We start from the raw sequence: 9,183 nt of genomic DNA, 5'->3' as shown, positions 1-9,183 counted from the left end.
AAGAGGAGGAAGAGGGGACGAAGATGATGATATGGATGAATCTTCTCTTGTTTCTCCTGTCAAGAACATGTCTTGGACTGGGAGCTTTAGACGAGCCCCACCTTTCCAACTGGATGAGGAGGGGAACCCAATTGCTATTATGAAACGAGTCTCTGGTGAGCTCATGGAGGTTGGGTTTACCATAGAATTGGACCAAACCATGTCGATTGGTTCACCTGCTCAAGCTAGTGATTTGCCCCTTGTTCTTCTGTTTGATCTGCCTCCCTCCTCATTATTGACATTGATCAAGACGAAGTGGTTGACCCTCCAAACCCTCCTATTGAGGCCGATCCTCCAATCCTTGCTACTTAGATTTCGCCTTCTGCTAGCCAACCCTCTACCACTGAATGAAGATCTGCTATTGCTTTTGTTATTACTTTTTGTATTATCCCATTTTTGGGATCTCTCTCTTGTACTTTCTCTTTTTGCTATTAATGATTTTTTTTTTTCACATATCTGCTGTTCTATCTTTGGCATAACAAGTTACTTTTTCATATTGCTTCCACTACTAGTTTTCTTTCTAACTTTGCATAAATTTCAACATTACGCTTTGCTTTAAGATTTTAGCAAATCTATTCTTTCTCACTTCAAGCTAATTTACTTAGGCCAATTGCTAATCTGTCTCCAATGTGAACTCTATTCACACTATTCGTACTACAAATCCATAGGGCCAACTACTAATCTACCTCCAACGTGAACTTTATTCACACTGTTTGTATTGCACAATCCACAACTAAACCGTTGTACTACTCATTCCACTGTTATACTTAGGCCAATTGCTAATCTGCCTCCAACGTGAACTCTATTTACATTATTTGCACTGCACAATCCACAGTTAAACCATTGCACTGCTCATTCCATTACTAAATTGCTTTAATTGCTCATACTTACTACATCTTCCCCCCAGGTTACTACTTTATGCAAATTTTACTTAGGTGGAACCTTTTTGTAGATGACTACATTAATTTTGGGGTAGTACCTTTGAGTTATTGTCTTGAAAAAGGTTTTAACTCAGCTTGTATTATTTGTTCTTTTAAACGGCTAATCTTCAGCACTTTTAACATTATAAGGCAAACTGCAGTTTTCCAACAGGTTCTCTTTTACCCATAGGTGTCTTCTACTAAATAATTCTCTTGGCTCTACTGCTAAGGAAAGATTATGGTTGACCAGCTCTTTACTCTATTGATTGAAATGGAGGAGAGTTGCATGGACCAGACTCTAGGCTGAGCTCAACTTAGTGCTAACTTACTCATGCTAGAGTAGGGCCTCGACTACCTTCTTACTTTTCTAATAAGAGTAGAGAAGATCCATGTAGGCCTGGATTTAGGTAGGATCTATCTTTAGTGCTATTGTACTCAAAGCAGAGTAGGGCCCTAACCAACTTCTTACTCTACCAATTAAGGTAGAGAAGACCTACGTAGGCTTAGATCTAAGTGTGATCCGTATTCAATGCTCTTGAACTCGTGACAAAGTAGGACCCCGACCAGTTTCTTACTTTACCAATTAAGGCAGAGAAGACCCACGTAGGTCTAGATTTAGATGGGATCCACATTAGTGCTTTCGTTACTTATTTCAGAATTGGACCCCGACTAGCTTCTTATCCTGCCAATTAAGGTAGAGAAAACCCACGTAAGCCCGAATCCAGGTAGGTCAAACTTAAGTGTTATTGAACTCGTGATAGAGTAGGACCCCTATTAACTTCTTACTCTATTAATTAAGGCGGAGAAGACCCACATAGGTTTGGATCCAGGTGGGATCTGTAGCTACGTGGTTTTCATCATTACGATGGCCACATATACTACAATTTGGAGTCGCCACCATTCAAATTGTAAATGGGTGTAAATGGTCACCCGGTGCATACTTTTAGAAAAATTGCCATTTTTTTGGCGTTAGTGACTCGCAACGGATAGGGAACTAATCAAATCTAGAGGTTCGGGCAAGCAGCTCAGTTGGAGAAGGGGGAAGGTGGTAGGCACCCCTTTCTCCCCACCAAGTGGCGGTGACCTTAACATAATTCGATCATTTTTTATTTTAAAGAATATTAGGAAATAAAGTACCACGTGGAAGTGTTTGTACCCTCGATAGGGGTTCATTTTTGGCTCGATCATAAGATCATTCCATTAATGGGAATGACCCTTATGACCTTAGCTTTGGGGTCCAATCATTAAAAGGGGTAAAATAAAATAGAAGAAGGGGGTGTTAGAAGAGAAAAGATGAGAAGATTAGAGAGAGAGAGGGGAGTGGGGAATCTAGAACCCACCTTGAAGCTCTAATTTCACTCTTATTTCTTCATTTCTTCCTCTTCTTCTTCTATGCTTTTTGGATCCTTAGTGAAGTATGTGAGTGAAGTTACCTTTTTTAGAAGGTGGTATGAGAGGAAGTAGAGTAAAAGAGGGGTGATTAGATTTTTCTTCCAAGAGACTTGGTAACCATTTTTGGGATAAGAGGAGAGGTATTTATAGATGTTTGGAAGAGGTTAGGGGTATAATGGGGTTAAAGTTAGAAGAATGGGTAATGGCATTCCTTTTTTAAGGATGGGAGTATGATATTTTGGAGTGAGATTGAGGGTAGTTTGGTAAAGAATGAAAATGGGTGAGATTTTGACCCAAATGGTTTGGATCCTACCCAAATCCATTTGGGTATAGTGTTTGGTGAGTTGATATGAGTGATGGTTGATGGTGGAGTGGGGGTGTAAGGGAGTTGTTTAGGGGAGGAGTGTTAGGTTGGTGGATAGGGTGAGGTGTGTAGATTTAGGAGAATGGGTTATGTAAGAGGTGGGTATATTGATTTTTGGGAGGAGGGAGGGGATGATGCCATGTGGCAATCATGATGAGAGGGTGAGGTAATGAGATTGGTTGATTGGTTGATGGGATTGTTTGATTAGAGAGAGAGAAATGGGTTAGTTGATTGATGATGAGTGAAGTATGGGTTGATGGGATTTTGTTGGAGTTTTTTAAGGAAGAGGATGGGTGTGGATATGGGTTGTAATGTGGGTAGTTGTTGATGTTAGAGAGTGATGGTGTGTTAGGGTATGTTGAGTATGGGTTGTGATGTTGGTGGTTAGAGAATAAGGATAGGTTAGGTTAGGGTAAGGTATGGGTTGAGGTGATTTTGGAGAGAGGTGATGTAGGTAGATGGATGTGTTGTTTAGAGAATGGTGATGGGGATGGGTGAGGGAGGTGAAGGGTGGTGATGACATATGTCATTTTGATATTGAGGGGTGATGGTGGTTGATGTGGGTAATGGGTAATGGGTTAAAGTTATGGATTAGGTAATCAGTTGGATATGGGTACTACTTATGGGCTTTAAGTGTTGGGCCTGGGTTTAGGAGGGTTGTGGGTTATATGAGGTTTGTTTGTGGGTTGGATTTTTTAGGGGGGGTAGGTGTTAGGGTTTAGGTGACATAGGATTAATTTTGGGTTAAGGGTAAGGTAAGAAATGAATTTCGGAAGGGGTTGAGGCCTTGTGGGCCTTAGGTAGTTTTAGGGTATTTGCGGATTTCGAGGTGGAGTGGAGGAAGGTAGATAAAGGGTAGGTATCCCAAGTCTCCTATTTTTATTATTTTTTTGAGATTTTTGCGATCATTGATTTGATAAAAAAAATCACATTTTGGCAAATCGGGCTTTTTAGGCCCGTTGGAGAATTTTATCGAGCATTCGGGTATTTAGGATGTAAGGTTGGAGCGGTGAGGGTTGGGGAGATGTAGGGTGGTTCAAACCCCCTTGGTGGGTCCCTTGGACCATTGGGAGGTCTTAGGGGCTTTGGTTCAATTGAATTGCCATTTTTGAACTTTTTGGGCCTTTGAGGCTTGTTGGCCTATTTTGTTGGAAAACCGATATTTTGAATGGAGCGAAGCATGTCGGATCTTTTTGGTGGACCTACTAACCCATTGAGAGGTGTTAGAGGGTTTGATTTTGGCGAAAATGCCATATTTCGATGATTCGGGCCATTGCTCGTTGGCCAAATTATTGGAAAAATTACTATTTTTGGGCCCTTTCGAGTGAGGGTCCGTTCAAATTGGGGTGTCTACAGGATCCACATTAGTACTCTTATTACTCGTATCAGAGTTGGGTTTTGGGTTTTGACCTGCTTCTTACCCTGACAATTAAGGTAGAGAAGACCTACGTAGGCTCGGATCCAAGTGGGATCCCTCTTCAGTGCTATATCTTGTGTGTAGGTTAATAGGGATCAAAAAAGATTATTTATTGATAATAACTTTTCAAGTTACATGCATTCTAGGGTCTGGACAGCTTTTGATCAGTCATTGTTACCAAGTAATGGACTCCCTTCTAGCCTACCCTTGCTATTATATGTGGCCCTTCATAGTTAGCGCTCAGCATACCACTGTTTTACTCCTCTATATTCTGAAATACCTTGCACAACACTAGATCCCCTTCTTCAAACTGTCTGTGGTAGAATTTCTTGTTGAAGTAGCTTTGTAGATTCTTATGATAATTCTTTAGTCTTACCAGTGCTACTTCTTGCTTTTCTTCCAATAGATCCAGTTCTGTGACTATCTACTGGTTGTTCTGGTCAGTCTACACAACTTTGGATCTTATTGTGGCAAGCTGTTTTTTATAGAAATTATTGCCTCTATTCCATGGGCCATAGTGAATGGGGACATCCCTATTGAAGTCCTGGCAATTGTCCTGTAGGTCCATAACGCGCCATGCAAGATTGATGTCCATCTTCCCTTTACTTATCCTAGTATGTTCTTTAACGTTTCTACCAGCACCTTGTTGGTAGCTTCAGTCTGTCCGTTGCCCTGGGGATACTACGATTGAAAAATAACTGCGTTATCTCATGCTCTTTGCAAAAATCTGTGATTTGCTTTCCTATAAATTGTCTCCCATTATCTGAGATTATACTATGTGACAAACAAAATCTACAAATTATCTTCTCCCATAAGAACTTTTGGACCTCCTACTATCATATTCTAGTTAAAGGAAGTGCTTCTGCCCACTTGGTGAAGTAATCTGTCACCACTAGTAGGAAAGTTAGGTTACGTAGCACCTTAGGAAACGAGCCTACTAGATCAATACACCATTTCGCAAACGGCCACGGGCTTATAAGGGAGTTGATCTATATTGTTGGTTACTAAATTATCCTCCCGTGTCTCTGGCAATTGTCGCAGTACTTGACGTGCAGAACTGCACCTTTTTGTAAATAGGACCAGAAATACCCTTGAGTGAGTATTTTGTGGGACAATGATCTTGCCCCTAAGTGTTTTCCACAATCCTTTTCGTGGATTTTGCTCAACACATCATTTGCCTCATCTGGTGCTAGGCAAGGTAGAAAAGTGGTCCTCCAACTGATTTCCTATACAAAATCCCATCAAGGGTAGTGTATCTCTCTGCTTTGCTCTTGACTAGTCTCACCACCCTAAGATCGTCGGGTAACTCTTCTCGTTGGAGGAAGGTTAGGATTGGGCTCATCTATCTTTGATCCCTAATTGCTGCTACCACGTTAACTAACTCTAGTTTGTTTATTGCGGGATTTTTTTTGATAACCCAATGGTAATTCTCTCCTGCCTTGTCCTGCCAGCATCTAGGCTATGAAGGCTAAGGCATTTGCATACCTATTGTCTGTCCGCGGTATATGTTCTACTTTGATCTCCCTAGCTCGAAGTATGGCAGACTTGATCTTTTCCAGATAGAGTTGCATTCTGGGATCACAAGATTCAAATGTTTCATTGACGTGATTGACTACTAGCTGCGCGTCACTATAGATTGTAGCCTCAGTTACCCTTAGTCTTACTAAATAATTAAGGTCAAATAGTATTGCTTCATATTATATTTCATTGTTCGACGCATTAAATCCCAGTCTAACCGTCTTCTTTATTCTGAATCTATTAGGAACGATCCGAACCACTCCTATTCCCGACCCTTCCAAGTTTGAAGATTCATCCATGTAAACTTTCCACCCTGGGTGGTTGTGCGTTTCTTGCCCTTCTTCTGCATGTTCTAGCTAGAAACCAACAAATTTGTCTTTTCCTCTACTCGGAAGTTTACCAAAAAATCTACTACTACTTGGCCTTTTAGTGAAACTCTGGGCTTATACTCAAGCCCAAACTCTGTTAGCTGCATAGCCCACTTTACTATTCTACCCGATCCCTCCATCTTTTTTAAAATAGACTTCAAGTGATACTCTGTAATAACTTGTAGTCGGTGTGCCTAGAGGTATGATCTTAGGAGTAATGCTGTGTAGACTAGAGCTAATCCCATCTTCTCGAGTTTGGAATAACGTGTCTCGGCACTAATGAAGGTCTTGTTCAAGAAATAAATAGGCTACTCTGCCGTTGTTCCAGTTCTAACCAAAGCTAAGCTTAGTTCACATTCTGAAATGGCTAGATACAATCATATCTCCTCTCTTACTTCTGGCTTGGAGAGTATAGGTGGTTTGCCCAAGTATTTCTTTAGCTCTACGAAGGCTTGCTCACACTCTTCTATCCATTCGAACTTGGTATTCTTCTGCATTTATCCAAAGATCTGGAGTTGAATCGATTAAGAATTGCTACTTTTCTCGCCAATTTTTGAACTCACTTCTGTATTTTTGGGAAGGGCATATTTAGCAGTGTTCTGATATGGTCTAAGTTGGCTTTTATTCTCCTCTTTGTGACCAGATAGCCCAAGAACTTCTTTGAAGTTAACGCGAAAGTGCACTTCTCTAGATTAAACTTCATCCCAACTTTTTTCACTCAAGAAAATACTTCTTCTAGATCAGCAACATGATTTTCTTTCTTTTTACTCTTCACTAGCAGATCATCAATATAGACTTCTACAGTCTTGCCTAATAGATTCCTGAAGAGTTCTGTTACTAGCCTCTGATAAGTCACCCTTGCATTTTTCAACCTAAAAGGCATAACTTTGTAGCAATAAAGCCCTTGTTTAATGATGAAGGCTATCTTCTCTTGATCTGCCTTGTTAAACTAAATCTGATTGTAACCAGAATAACAATCCATAAAAGATAACCTTTCTTGGTCTGAACTCGCATCTACCAATTGGTCTATCCTCGGCATAAGAAAATTGTCTTTTGGGCATGCCTTATTTAGGTTTACAAACTCTAACCTTCCCATTCTTCTTAGGCATTTCCATGATGTTCGCTATTCAGTCAAGAAACTGCACTTCCTTGATGAACCCTATTTTGATCAGCTTGCTTACTTCTTCATTTACTACTTTTCTGAATCGTAGTGCTAGTCTCTCTGGCTTCTACTGTATTGGCTTGAAAACTGATTCCACATTCAAGTGATGGAAGATCACTTTTAGGTTGATCCTTGACATTTCTTCTATGGACCAGGCAAAGACAACCCAGTTCTTTATTAGGTATTAGTTCTTTTGATGCTAGTTTTACTTCTACTCCTATCTGCCTACCTTCTCTTATATCCACCATCTAAATGCTTTCTAAGCATGGGCTCTTCTGGTTCATCCCCCCACTGTAATTACTATTATTGAACCTTAAGTTCGGTGGGCTCTTTTTTGTCCAATGTATATACTTAGGTTACTACTTGATCCCCTTGTATGTCCCACATCCCTTGCGGTGTTGGAAACCTTAGGACTTGATAATATGTAGAGGGAATGGTTCTCATCTCATGTATCCGCCATCTGCCCAATATGATATTGTATAGAGAACTTATCTCGACAACCATAAACCTGGTCATCAAGGTCGTCGGTCTTACCTGCACGAGCAAAATTATCTCCTCCCACTACTGGTTTGTTTTCCCATTAAACCCAATCAATGGTGCTAATGTTGGGGTGAGTACGTTTCTACCATGGCCCATTTTTAGAAAAGTTGAAGCGTACAAAATGTTGATAGAGTTGTCATTGTCGATCAGTACCTTCTTGAGAGTAAAGGTGTCCACTTGGAGGGTTACTATAAGTGCATCGTAATGGGACCTTACTACCCCTTTCAGATTCTTCTCCGTGAAAGTAATGGTTTGTTCTCTATAGGGTTCTACTTGTTCTGTAGGCCCACTCCTTGTTGTATAGATGTGAGCCATGTGTTCTGCTCTACGTTTCTTGATCCTTTCGTCAATCCTATTATGGTTTGACCTTTTACTCTCTTGTTTGAGGACAACATGCATCACTGCTGCCCTTCTATCCTGTTCTTCAATATGTGGTGATCAAGCCTTTGGTTCCTGTCTTGGGGTGGATTCTCCCTTTATCTTCTGGGTAAGTCTCTTAATTTTTCCTACTCTGTCAATCTCTAAAAAAACCTTCTCAAAACCTGGTATCTATTGGTGGTGTGCGCCCATACCATGTGATACTTGCAGTATCTCTCATCTCGATTTATTTGATCTCGAGGAAGAGGTGTTGGCTATTCAAAATAAAGCTTAGTCATAATGAACATCAAGATCTCATTAGTGGGCACAACAAAATATATTGCCTCTCTCATCTGCTCTTTGTCTTGTTCGAGCGATCTCTTTTTGCTTTTCTACTATGGTTGATGCTACTTTTTCTATTCCCGACTGAATTTCGAGAATCATCTTCCAAGTGAATATTCTTCTCTATTTTTTCGAATAGTTCGCTTAATGTTTATGGTATCTTCTTTACAAGAGACCTATATAACCCTGAGTCAGATGGCAAGGAGTTCTTGAACGCCACTATGGCCGTTCTCTCATCGCAGTTCTCTAAGGACATTGTTTCTTCCCTGAATCTCCTTGTAAATTCTTTGAGGCTTTTCTCAGACTGCATTTTCATGTTGAGAAGTGCATCAACATCTCTGTCGTTCCTTTTGTTACCAATGTAACATGTTACAAAGGTAGTACAAAGTTCTTAGAAAGAAGTTGTGGATCCACATGACAACTTGTGGAACCATTTAACGTGTTCCTCTGCAAAATTTAAGGGAACAACCTACACATCAGTCCTTCGTTTTCTTTCACAAGGCAAGTATTTACCGAAAGTGGAAAAAATACTCTGTCGGGTCTTTCATCCCTAAATAAGAAGTGAAGCGTGACGGCATGAACTTTTTCAGTATTTCTTCCGTCAAGATCTCTACTGTAAAATGAGGCTCTTGAATCCCCCTAACAACTTGTGCCGCCGCTGTACCAATATCAACGCTCTTTATCGTCTCCTTTTCTTTCTTAATTATCTCTCTGATTTCCTCCCGTGGCAAGTTTATTACAAGCTCTGCACGAGTAGTTGCAGT

Source organism: Akebia trifoliata, chromosome 15 (genome assembly GCF_017979445.1).
Source record: "Akebia trifoliata isolate Shusen 1 chromosome 15, ASM1797944v1, whole genome shotgun sequence".
In the NCBI taxonomy this organism is placed as follows: Eukaryota; Viridiplantae; Streptophyta; class Magnoliopsida; order Ranunculales; family Lardizabalaceae; genus Akebia; species Akebia trifoliata.
The sequence above is the reverse complement of the archived record's forward strand: the minus strand, read 5'-3'. Positions refer to the sequence as shown.